This window comes from Chelon labrosus (assembly GCF_963514085.1).
Source record: "Chelon labrosus genome assembly, chromosome: 11".
In the NCBI taxonomy this organism is placed as follows: Eukaryota; Metazoa; Chordata; class Actinopteri; order Mugiliformes; family Mugilidae; genus Chelon; species Chelon labrosus.
In genome coordinates, this window is record NC_140344.1 from 24987621 (window position 1) to 24998259 (window position 10639).

The following is a 10639-nucleotide window of genomic DNA, read 5'->3' on the forward strand; positions in this document are numbered from 1 at the left end:
TGATCACTGCTATCATATTCAATTCTGCATACGATCGGTGGGGAAGGAAACATTCACGCACACACATTAGTTATAGTAGCTTGGAATTACACACCATAGATCTTGTATCTTTAACTTTTATTCAGTTATCTTGATAGAAGTATTTATACCTAGCCCACGTATTATAACAGGATCTGTGTATATTTACTGGACATTTTACATGATCTGAGACCAAGATGCATTTAGTGGACCACTTAGTTCACTGCTGCAACCTTTTGGCCAAAGTCTGAAATAGAAAGTGAAACCCTGGCACTTAAAATCTGCCTGATGGTATTTGCTGTTTGTGGAAACCCAATGTTGTAAATAAAAGGCAAAACCGGTATGCACACGGCCAGAAGTGTGTTTGATATTGCATTAACTTCGGTCCTCAGCTCTGAACAGAACTAGCTCCTCAATGATTTGTCCATATCAGGTACATTTATTTATACAACGATCAGCTACAGCATTAGAACCACTGGAGAACCACAGATAACAATTACCATCTTGTGACAATTCAGTGTTCTGCTGGGAAACTTTTGGACCCACCTAGACCAGACCAGATACCCCCACCCCAGAGCAATGACACTCCTTGATGGCAGCAGCCATCCCCAACAGGATGACACAAAAACACTTTAGGAACAACTCAAAAAAACATGAAGAACAGCACAAGGTGTTGACCTGGCCTCCAAATGCACTAGATCCCAAACTGATCAAGTATCTGTGGGATGATCCACAGAGGACCCTCCCCTCAACCCACAAGACCCAAAGCCCCCCACTAACAACATCCTGTTGCCAGACACCACAGGACACCCTCAGAAGGTCCATGTCCATTCTCTGAAGAGTCCCAACTGTTTTGGAGGCAAAAGGGAGACCTACACAATATCAGGTCATAATGTTATGCCTGATCGGTGTATGTTTCTCATTAAATACTAAGATTCATCTGGAAAAATGTTTTTGAATAAAATGATGATTAGAATGGTTTAAAGTTATGCCTCCGTCAGACTCATTCAACCCCGTAGACGATGCTTATTTTCACTCTGTCTGCCACTGATGAGCCAGGTTTTACTTGGAGTGCACAGAGGAGCACCTCAACATGAGTCATGTCTGAATCAGAAAAACGTGCTGGAACGTTGTTGTCAAAGCCTCGCGAGTAATGACAGCTACACCAAGATAAACCTGTTCCAAGTAATAAAGACTGACAGACCAGTCAAAGGGTGAAAGTGAGACAAATCCAGCACAGATTTCTCAACTGTCCTGCACGTATCTCAGGGTAGATGCAGGAGTAAAGGACTCAAGCAAATGGTGTGAGGGTGTGGGAATCTACTCATTTCCTCCGTCTCCTCTTTTAAATATAAGCCCTTTTATAAGGTCATCAGATATTCCTCCTTGATCTTAACAACCTGGGTTAGACATTTACTATGTAAACACAAGACCTATGCACTCAGCGTACAGTTTCTGCCTGTTCCTGAGTGGGTTTACTTTGTCGGTGATAGTAGATGGATATCATGTAATATTGATGGCAAAGAGTCTGTTGCTTGTTTCTGCTGAGTGCTTTCTCCGTGGTGAAAAGGAGCACAGCAGAATGCCAAATAAAAGCATTTTCCAAATATCTAACATCACATTGTAACTTCTCCCTGAATGGCCAAAAACAAAATGCCCATCCTATAAAACCGTCATAAGGATTAGAAGGTCTTATCTCGAGCCCTTAGAAGGAAACCTGCCTACATCCTGGAGAACGTTCTTGAGTTACTGTTCAATTGGGGTTTATTCCAGAGTCTGAGAGAATTTATTTTCTCATGCACAAGAGTTAGGGTTGAGCTCCACAGTCTACCGCATGAGTTGCCATGTTCTGTTGGGCAGTTGTTGAGGTCTTTGGTCCTAGTTTTTGCTGCGTGTCCTGCATCGTTGACCCTAGTTGAACCCCGTTGACGACTTTTCATCCCAATGAGCATGTCGAATTTGAAGTGAAGCTTTTCTGTGATAGAGATTGCTCTGATTGGCTGTTCAGCTCAGTGCAGGAGATAAACGGAGACTTTGTGTGCAACTCACAAAATCACAAAATTTTCATCTTCATCTCATCAGAACGTTCAGATGAGCAAATATTTTCACAAAGACGTGACCATCTGTAGACCCAAGGACCTGCACGGTTCAGGAGAGGCCAGTTCTGTAGTGGTCAGTTTGTTGCTGTAGCTCCTCAGGCTTCTCCTTCTGAATGACCAATACAGACTACTGCAGATAGGTGCAACTGGATCAGTGTTGCCAGATGGGAAATGAAGAAATATCATTACGACCCAAACTATCATATATACTAAAACAACTTGAAAAATCACACGCTAGGACAGTGCATTAAAAAACAAAGCTATTCTATGTGCATGGCTCTGCGCCCACCCAGTCAGTTGCACCTCTTTGCACAACCATTGCTTCCATCCTTAACTATCAAAACAAAAGCATCGGAACTACACATTGCATACAGAACTGCCTCAACTGCCTTTTTTTTTTTCTTTTTTTTTTTAAACCATAGCCTGTGTCTATGCTTTTCTTTTAGTAGTTTTTTCCTCAGAGTATGAACTCATGTTCACTTATTTGTTTTTAGTTTGTTACGGCGCCAGTGCAGCTGCGCAAACAAACGCGAGCTGAGCGCTGCCGATGTGATTGGCAGTGAGGTGGAGCCAGTCAGGAGGGAGCTGATCAGGCATGAGCCCGGTGATGTGCGGGTCTTCAAGTAAATCAAAAATGTTTATTTCATTTATTATTTTGGGTGCACGGAAATGCCAAAACTATCGTATATTTGACCTTTTTGGAAATATTGATTATATATCGTATAGGCCCCCAAACCATCATATATATGCGCTAACTATCGTATATCTGGCAACACTGAACTGGATAACTCTTTGGTCTGGGCCTTTAGACTGTAACCAGCTGACATGTATTTTTCTTATTCACTTGTGCCTCTTTACTCCTCGTAGCGGAGTCCACGTCAATTAAAATGGCAACTCTCAACTGTCAGTCATCTTTGAGACGAGTGTGAGCTCCTCTGAGCATGAAATGAAATGCTAAACTATTTATTAAATGGCACAAAAGTGCTTAACAAACAGTAGCCAGGATTTCAGTTACATGTGAATTTGGGCACCGTTTGTTGAAAGGGCTTCGTGTTGTGTACACCTTTTTTAATACTAATGTAACCCCGCTCAAGTAAAAGCAGACTCAAATCAGATGTAACTTTAGTTGTAACTGCAGCTGTTTCATTTGTTCGTATCGTAAACCACTGTTCCAAAAAAAATGACTCAGCGCATCGAGGACTGTTTTAAATAGGACGTGACAACCTTGCCGTGCGCTAGGCTGTGACGGGCCGGCAACCGTCGCACCCACCAATATCTTGTCAACCAAATGTAATCAGGTTTAGAAAATGTGATTACAGGCCGCGCTTTACATATCTGATTTGATTATTTCATCAGAAGTGCTGGAACCGGTGACAGGCGATAATTCACTTAATGGCAGCGACACTTCCGAAAATATGCCCGTAAATAGCAGGAGCATATGTTAATTAATCTTGTGCCGCGACAACTCTTTATTAAAACACCTATTAGATTTGTGCCAACCTGCTGCATCCAAACATCACAAAGCTGATACATCAATAAGAACAGAGACGAACAATACTGAGCAGTGCTCTGCAAAGAGGTCAGCATGACAATTGGTATCAATCCAGCCAGAACAAATAACTTACTCAACTTGCAATATTACATTTTTTGCTCCTTCATTCATTCATTAATTTATTTTCTGTAACTGCTTTTTTTCTGGAGGGTCATGGGGGGGCTGGAGTCTATCCCAGCTGTCAGTAGGCGAGAGGCGGGGTACACCCTGGACAGGTCTCCAGTCTATCACAGGACTAAAGCAGAAAAAAACAGACAGCAGTTCACACCTACAGCCAATTTAGAATGAATTAACCATAACCAGCATGTCTTTGGATGGTGGGAGGAAGCTGGAGTACCCGGAGAGAACCCATGCAGACACAGGGAGAACATGCAAACTCCACACAGAAAGGCCACCCAGTTGGCCTGTGGATTCGAACGCAGAACCTTCTTGCTGTATTTTCCAGTTAAATATAGAGACTTTACCAATACTCGTGCTTATTATCTATAATTTATAAGTCAGTGTAATCATTAAAAGGGTTTTTTTGGGGGGGTATTCCTCACCAAACACTGCAAATTGGTGCATGCATGTCCACGTGTGGATCCTTATGGGTGCCTCAGATAAATGCACACCTTTAAATGTGTGTCATTTGTTGCAGGATACATGTAATGTGAAAGTTAAATAAAGCTACGCCAGCCACGTATTAATGTTTCATAGTTTCCTCCGCGGCTTGCTTTGGATTCAAATCAATCTCGGCTGTTGGGCTTTAAAAGCCTAAACATCTACTACCCTAAATATACTCCAGCTTTGCTCAGTGGTTTACAGCTTGCTCCCTGTCTGTCTCCATCCAGATAGCTTACCTGAGTTCAAGGCATGAATAATCTAGCTGCGGCGTGCTCCATTAAAAATGTAAAGATTTAAGAATATAGCGTGTTTGTGTTTTGAACCAAGCTGCCTCACAGAACTACCTAAGACTCCCCTTTGATTAAAGCAGTGCGTGCTGAGACTGAGAGTCAGTTCGGTGCCTGCGAAAAAGGAGAGTGGGCAGCTGCTTGTGGAATAATTGGGGCCAGACTCCATTTTGCCAACTGCCTCCACGCTTGCTGTGTCGATGGCTCTTAAAAGGCTGGCTGTGCAGCGTCCCAGTGGTGGACTGCATCCTCTGCCTCTTTGTTGTTCTCTTTGTGTTTAGTCAACCTGATTTCTCAGAGATGTATGACATGAACAAGCGAGCGGACGGTGAAGATCAAGCGAGCGGACGGTGAAGATCAAGCTACCAATTGAAACAAAAAAGAGGGTAGGCAGAAGAGTAGATGGTGTTCGCTTTTTACTTTTGCTATTGTTAGGGTACTGTACCACAGGGAATGGTTAAAATGCGTGAACACACCTACACACACACTGATCACTAGACAGCACATCCCATTGATTCCAGGTTAACCCTGATCCCCCTGTGTTTACCTGACTGCCTGAGTGTGTGTGTGTGAGTGAGTGGATTTTATGAAGATCTTAAATTCCACCGCCATATTTCACAAGAACTGTGCACCTGGACGTTTTTTGCTTATTTTAACTATAAAAAGGTCAGAAAATGTCCCTTGAGTGAGTGCAATTTTCCTAAATACTTAGAAAACATCCAACATCTGGCAGTTATTTACAATTTACTGCATGATATAAGAGTGCAATAAGCATCCGGGAGAGGTGCAAGTGAAATTACCGTAATAACACCATATTGGCTGTTGAGTGCAACGTCTCAGCTTTTGAAATCGTTGGAATTCATCCAACAGCACAATCTGTGACATATTCACAATAACCCAAAGTGCGCTCGTGCAAACGTGCCACCAGCGACACATTCGGTTTAAAGGGATTTGTCTTTGAAGTAGTTTAGAAACCCATACTGGTGTTTCCTTGGTGTTGAACAATACTATTTTGATGCAAAAGTTCAACCATTCAATGGGTATATTAACGGCGAGTTAACTAAACATTGTCACATTACATTGAGGACAAGGTTTTTGCTACTCAACTCGGGTACCAATACCACTAACAACCACTAGATGGCTGCCGCGACCCTTCACAGGAACAAGCGGTTACAGAAGATGAATGAATGAATGAATGGGTGTATATTATTCAAAGCAGCAAAATGATCAATTAACCATTAAATTCATGCATGTTCTTAGGGAGTTCTCTCTCCATGAAAAGTATGGCTAGTACTCACCGCAGTGTCTTGACCGCTAGCTAACGGGCTGAAAAACAAGTATGTATGGCGAAAGTACAAACCCCCCAAGATCCCATTCAGATTGCAATGCAACGTTTGCGATTTGAAATTTAAAAAAAAAAAAAAAAAACTGCCTTAATATGAGAGAACAATACAGATGATTTGCAGCCATATTGAATTTGCCACAAAGAGCACGCCAGCAGTACTTCATGGAACGCGGTTAGATGCTGATTGGATTTCATCCAGAGGCACAACAACAGTCGCTGACAGCTAGCCACACACCATCGTTGAATGTGGTGGAAATAATCCTTTTCTTTCTCGTTTAGGTGGGGGCGTCGCCTTGTCACCCTAATGGAGAAACCACCCATGGAAACCCAGTGGAGCTAGTGACCAATCTATCAAGCACATTGCTATGTACGGTAAGGGACCGTCCTGAAACCTGCAGAGAAAAACATTAACTTCTCTCTCTCACGCTATAGCCATTTAGTAACCTTTAACTGCAAACTCACAGTGGGAGGTGAGATATAATTGTATAGCCCCAGCAGGATGCAGCCTGACACAGGCACACACACAAAAACACTTTAGGAACAACGAAAAAAAAAAAAAAAAACATGAAGAACAGCACAAGGTTTTGACCTGGCCTCCAAATTCACTAGATCCCAAACTGATCAAGTATCTGTGGGATGATCCACAGAGACCCCTCCCCTCAAAAGCCCATGTTCATTCTCTGATGAATCACAGCAGTTTTGAAGGCACAAATGAGACCTACACAATATCAGGAAGGTGGTCATAATGTTATGACTGATCAGTGTATGAATACAGACAGTAGAAGTTGATTTGATTTGCTCAGATTCATCTATACATTTATACAGCCTAGACTTTGGGAACAGATTTTGACTGAAATCAGGTTATTTGTTTTTAGTGTTTAGCCTCACTTCATGTAAATATCCAAGAGAGAATCGTCTCTGGTCTTCCTCCCGGCACTGACTCCTTTCTTCAGGCTGTCAAATCTTTCCTTTTTGTTCGTTTTGGGAGTCGTGTGTCTCCAACAGCTTCACATCTGCAGTTTCATACGCCTTGCGCTGTTCGTTTTAAAGCCAGGCAGTTCCCTCTGTGCTTTATTTAAGAAGACTCCTTTTGCCTCAAGTTCTGTGCTGCTCATGGGAGATGGCACCCAGGGACATAATAAATAAATAGAATCCAACATGTGAACAAGATGCTTTTCCTGCTGATGGGTTCTTTTCCTTTACTGTTGTAATAGACAATCAAATCTAATTTGACTATTACTCCAAGGAAACAAGTGTACACACGCCTACACTCATATTACCTTTCTATAGCAATAAAAGCTGCAAACAACAGAGTCCGGACTATAGTAGAAGAGGAAATATAATACCATATCATGTATCCCTTTTCCTTTAATGTGCGGGAAGTATTGTGACTGAAATAGGTCTGCAAATAGAAAATGTGATACTTGTTCCTCTCAGCGTTCACACCTAATTAACTTCCAAACGGCACATTTTAGTCCAGTGACGACAATAGGACTGTTTCCAGACAATATGCCAACTGACTAGAGCCATATTTTTCTTCACTTTACTCTGTTGGATGTGCTTTATTCGCTTATGCTGTCCTTGTGATAGTGATTAGAGGAATGCATCTTTTCCTCACATTAGCCCGTGGTTTGATTATTTTGTCCTTCTTTACCCAAAAATAAAAAAATAAAAAAAGATGAACTTCGGTGATCTCACTTCCCAAATGTCACGGCAGCACTGCGCAGCCTCATAGTCTGAGGCTATCGAGCATCATTGGCCGGCAGACAGACAGAGAGACAGGCGAGAAAGGAGAGGCAGACGGGTAATTAGGCTGGCAGGTGGACAGACGGACAGAGAGACAGACAGGCAGTCAGGAGAGACGACAGACAGGCCTTGTAGTCCAGAGGCAATGAATATGATATCCAAGATCGCTCTTTAATCTCTGCTGAGCAAAAGCAAACACACACACACTCGCACACACACACAGACAAAGTAGGTGTGCGGTGGTAGCTTGCTCCTGTCTGTCAGTCGAGTTAAACTGCAGTCGGGCCGGTGTCACCCTGAGAAACAATGAGCTCTGGTGCTCCTGTGTGAGTGCGACAACTTAGACACACACACACACACACACACACACACACACACAATGACTGTCTTCGCAAAAGCGCTCTGCGGTCCTGGGAAAGAAGAAGGAGGAAAATGGGGATTTGAGTGCGTGGCAGCATCTATATTTGAGTGTATGACAGAAAGAGAGAGAGAGAGAGAGAGAGAGTAGCTGTGTCTCATCCCTTGCGTCCCGCATCACAGAGAAGTCCTTTTGGCCTGTCATTCACCGTCAGCTTGTATTCGAAGCTGCAGGAAACCCCTGGGAGAGAGAAACTGCAACGGATGAAGACTGCAGGAATGACAGAAAGGAGGAAGGGAAAAAACTGAGAAAGAGAGAGAGAGAGAGAGACAAAGACGGGGAGATATAAGAGGGGAAGGATGGAAAAAGATGCAAATCAAGACAAAGTAGTAAATAAAAGGAAATGTTAAAGTATCAAAGAGCACGGAGAACAAAATGGTGTGTGTTTGTCGGGGGTGGGGGGTGAGGAGAAACATGACTAATAAACTGAAAACAGACAAATCATCCACTGAAAAGGCTTCAGAGATGTCATTATGCGTTTGACGTTTAACCTTCTCTCCGTTCATTAAATCAGACGAATAGTCACAAAACTCAAAACTGAAGATGTCCATAATCTACTAAGAAGAACTGTGTGGACTTAACGTCATACGTCTTGGAGGTTTCTGATTGATTTGTGAGTTGGAAAAATGATCCAAAAACCGGCGTTGCCTCACTGCCTCAGATTAGTCAGTATTTGGTGCTTTGGTGAACTCAGTCACTAGAGTTTAGATGAAAACATACAAGCTCAAACAAATATACTACATTATATGAAGTGTAGGTATACTAGGTTTTATAAATATACATCAATAAATCCTCCAAGTAACACGAGAGCTCACAGATATCAATACTGATCCATTATTTTGCCAAGTGTTGCTCATGTGCCAGAGATACGTAATGATTTATGACATGGATTGAATAAACGCATATGCACAGTGTAACGCACGCTAGCGGAAACAAATATTGCAGCTTGAAGAAGGGTGTTCATGTACCCTGGATGTGACACCCTTACCCGTGACAGATACGTTTTTGTTCTTCTGCTGATGTGTGCATTGACTCTCAAATCGTTGTTTTGGTTGTACTGATGCTTTGGAGATCAATCCACCCACCCTGTCTGATAGTATAGTTGGTGAAGCTGAACATTTTCTGGAAGTGTGATGTATGATGTGGATTGTTTGGCCAAACACTTTGATGTGCATGTGCACAATGACGTGTGCACGATAGCAGAAGCAAATAATGCAGCATGAAGAAGGGCGTTCGTGTACCCAGAATGTTTTCTAACATGTGATAGGTTGATTTTTGCTCTTGTATTGACGCTACCGCTGGCACTCAAATCGTTATACTGCTCGTATTGATACTTTGGTGTGCAATCCACCCACCCTGCCTTATGCCATTGGTGGTAAAAGTAAGTAAGATTTTCTGGAAGTGTAACACTACAAGACTGGAATATGTAATGATTTATGACATGGATTGAACGAACATATCTCAGCCATCACCAAATATTTGGCCGAACGCTTCAACGTGCATGCTTTGTGTGCACGCTGTAGCAGAAGAGATGCAAATACTGCAGCATGACGAGTGGTGTTCATGTACCCTGGATGTGACCTTACAGATAAGTTTTTGTTCTCCTGCTGATGTGTGCGTTGACTCTCAAATCATTGTTTTGGTTGTACTGATACTTTGGAGATCAATCCACACACCCTGTCTTGTAGTATATATGGTAAAACTGAAGATTTTAAACCATTTGTAAGTTATTATTTATGACATGGATTGAACCAACATATTCCAGTCATCACCAAATATTGTGCATGCACGCTAGCAGAAGAGATGCAAACGTCGCAGCGTGAAGAAGGGCGTTCATGTACCCAGGATGCGATCTTGAGTGTGATAGGTTGATTTCTGCTCTTCTTTTGACTCCGCCATTGACGCTCACGTCATTATATTGGTCGTATCGATGCCTTGGGGAGCAATCCACCCACCCTGCCTAATAACGGTTGGTGGTAAAAGTAAGGATTTTCTAACACTATAACAACTGGAGTACTCTTTAACAAAAAAAAAAAAAAAAAAAAAACCTATCATGTCTGTGTGTGTCTCCCCAGCTGGTTTGTTTCCCAGTGGTGCTCATTTGGCACACTTTCTGCATTACTGCACCTCCCCTTGGTATGTGTTATGGCTGCCTAGGAATCAGATGTGCCTCCTTAAATGTAGGTATTGTTTTTAATCATTAGGGGAAATGAGAGAGAGAGAGAGAGAGATAGACTACTGTAAGATATGAGAGAAATAATGTGGAGATAGATGGATGGATAGATGGATGAGTCTGGGATTGAGTAAGCCACACACAGAGAGAGGGAGAGAGAGAGAGATGCTCGATAAAGTGGTGGGGCGGGGAGGAGGCGGTCGCCACGCAGTGATTGGAAAATATCGAAGACGCGCACGCGCTAATCCGATGATGAGTCTCCGTTACCGGGGGAGGGAGGGGTATGTTAAAAAAAAAAAAAAAAAGAAAAAGAAAAAGTGTGACCAGGGCGGGAGCATCTTTCGCTCGCGCGCCGCATCCCTTCCTCTCGAGCCCCTTTGTGCTTGAAACTCTCATAT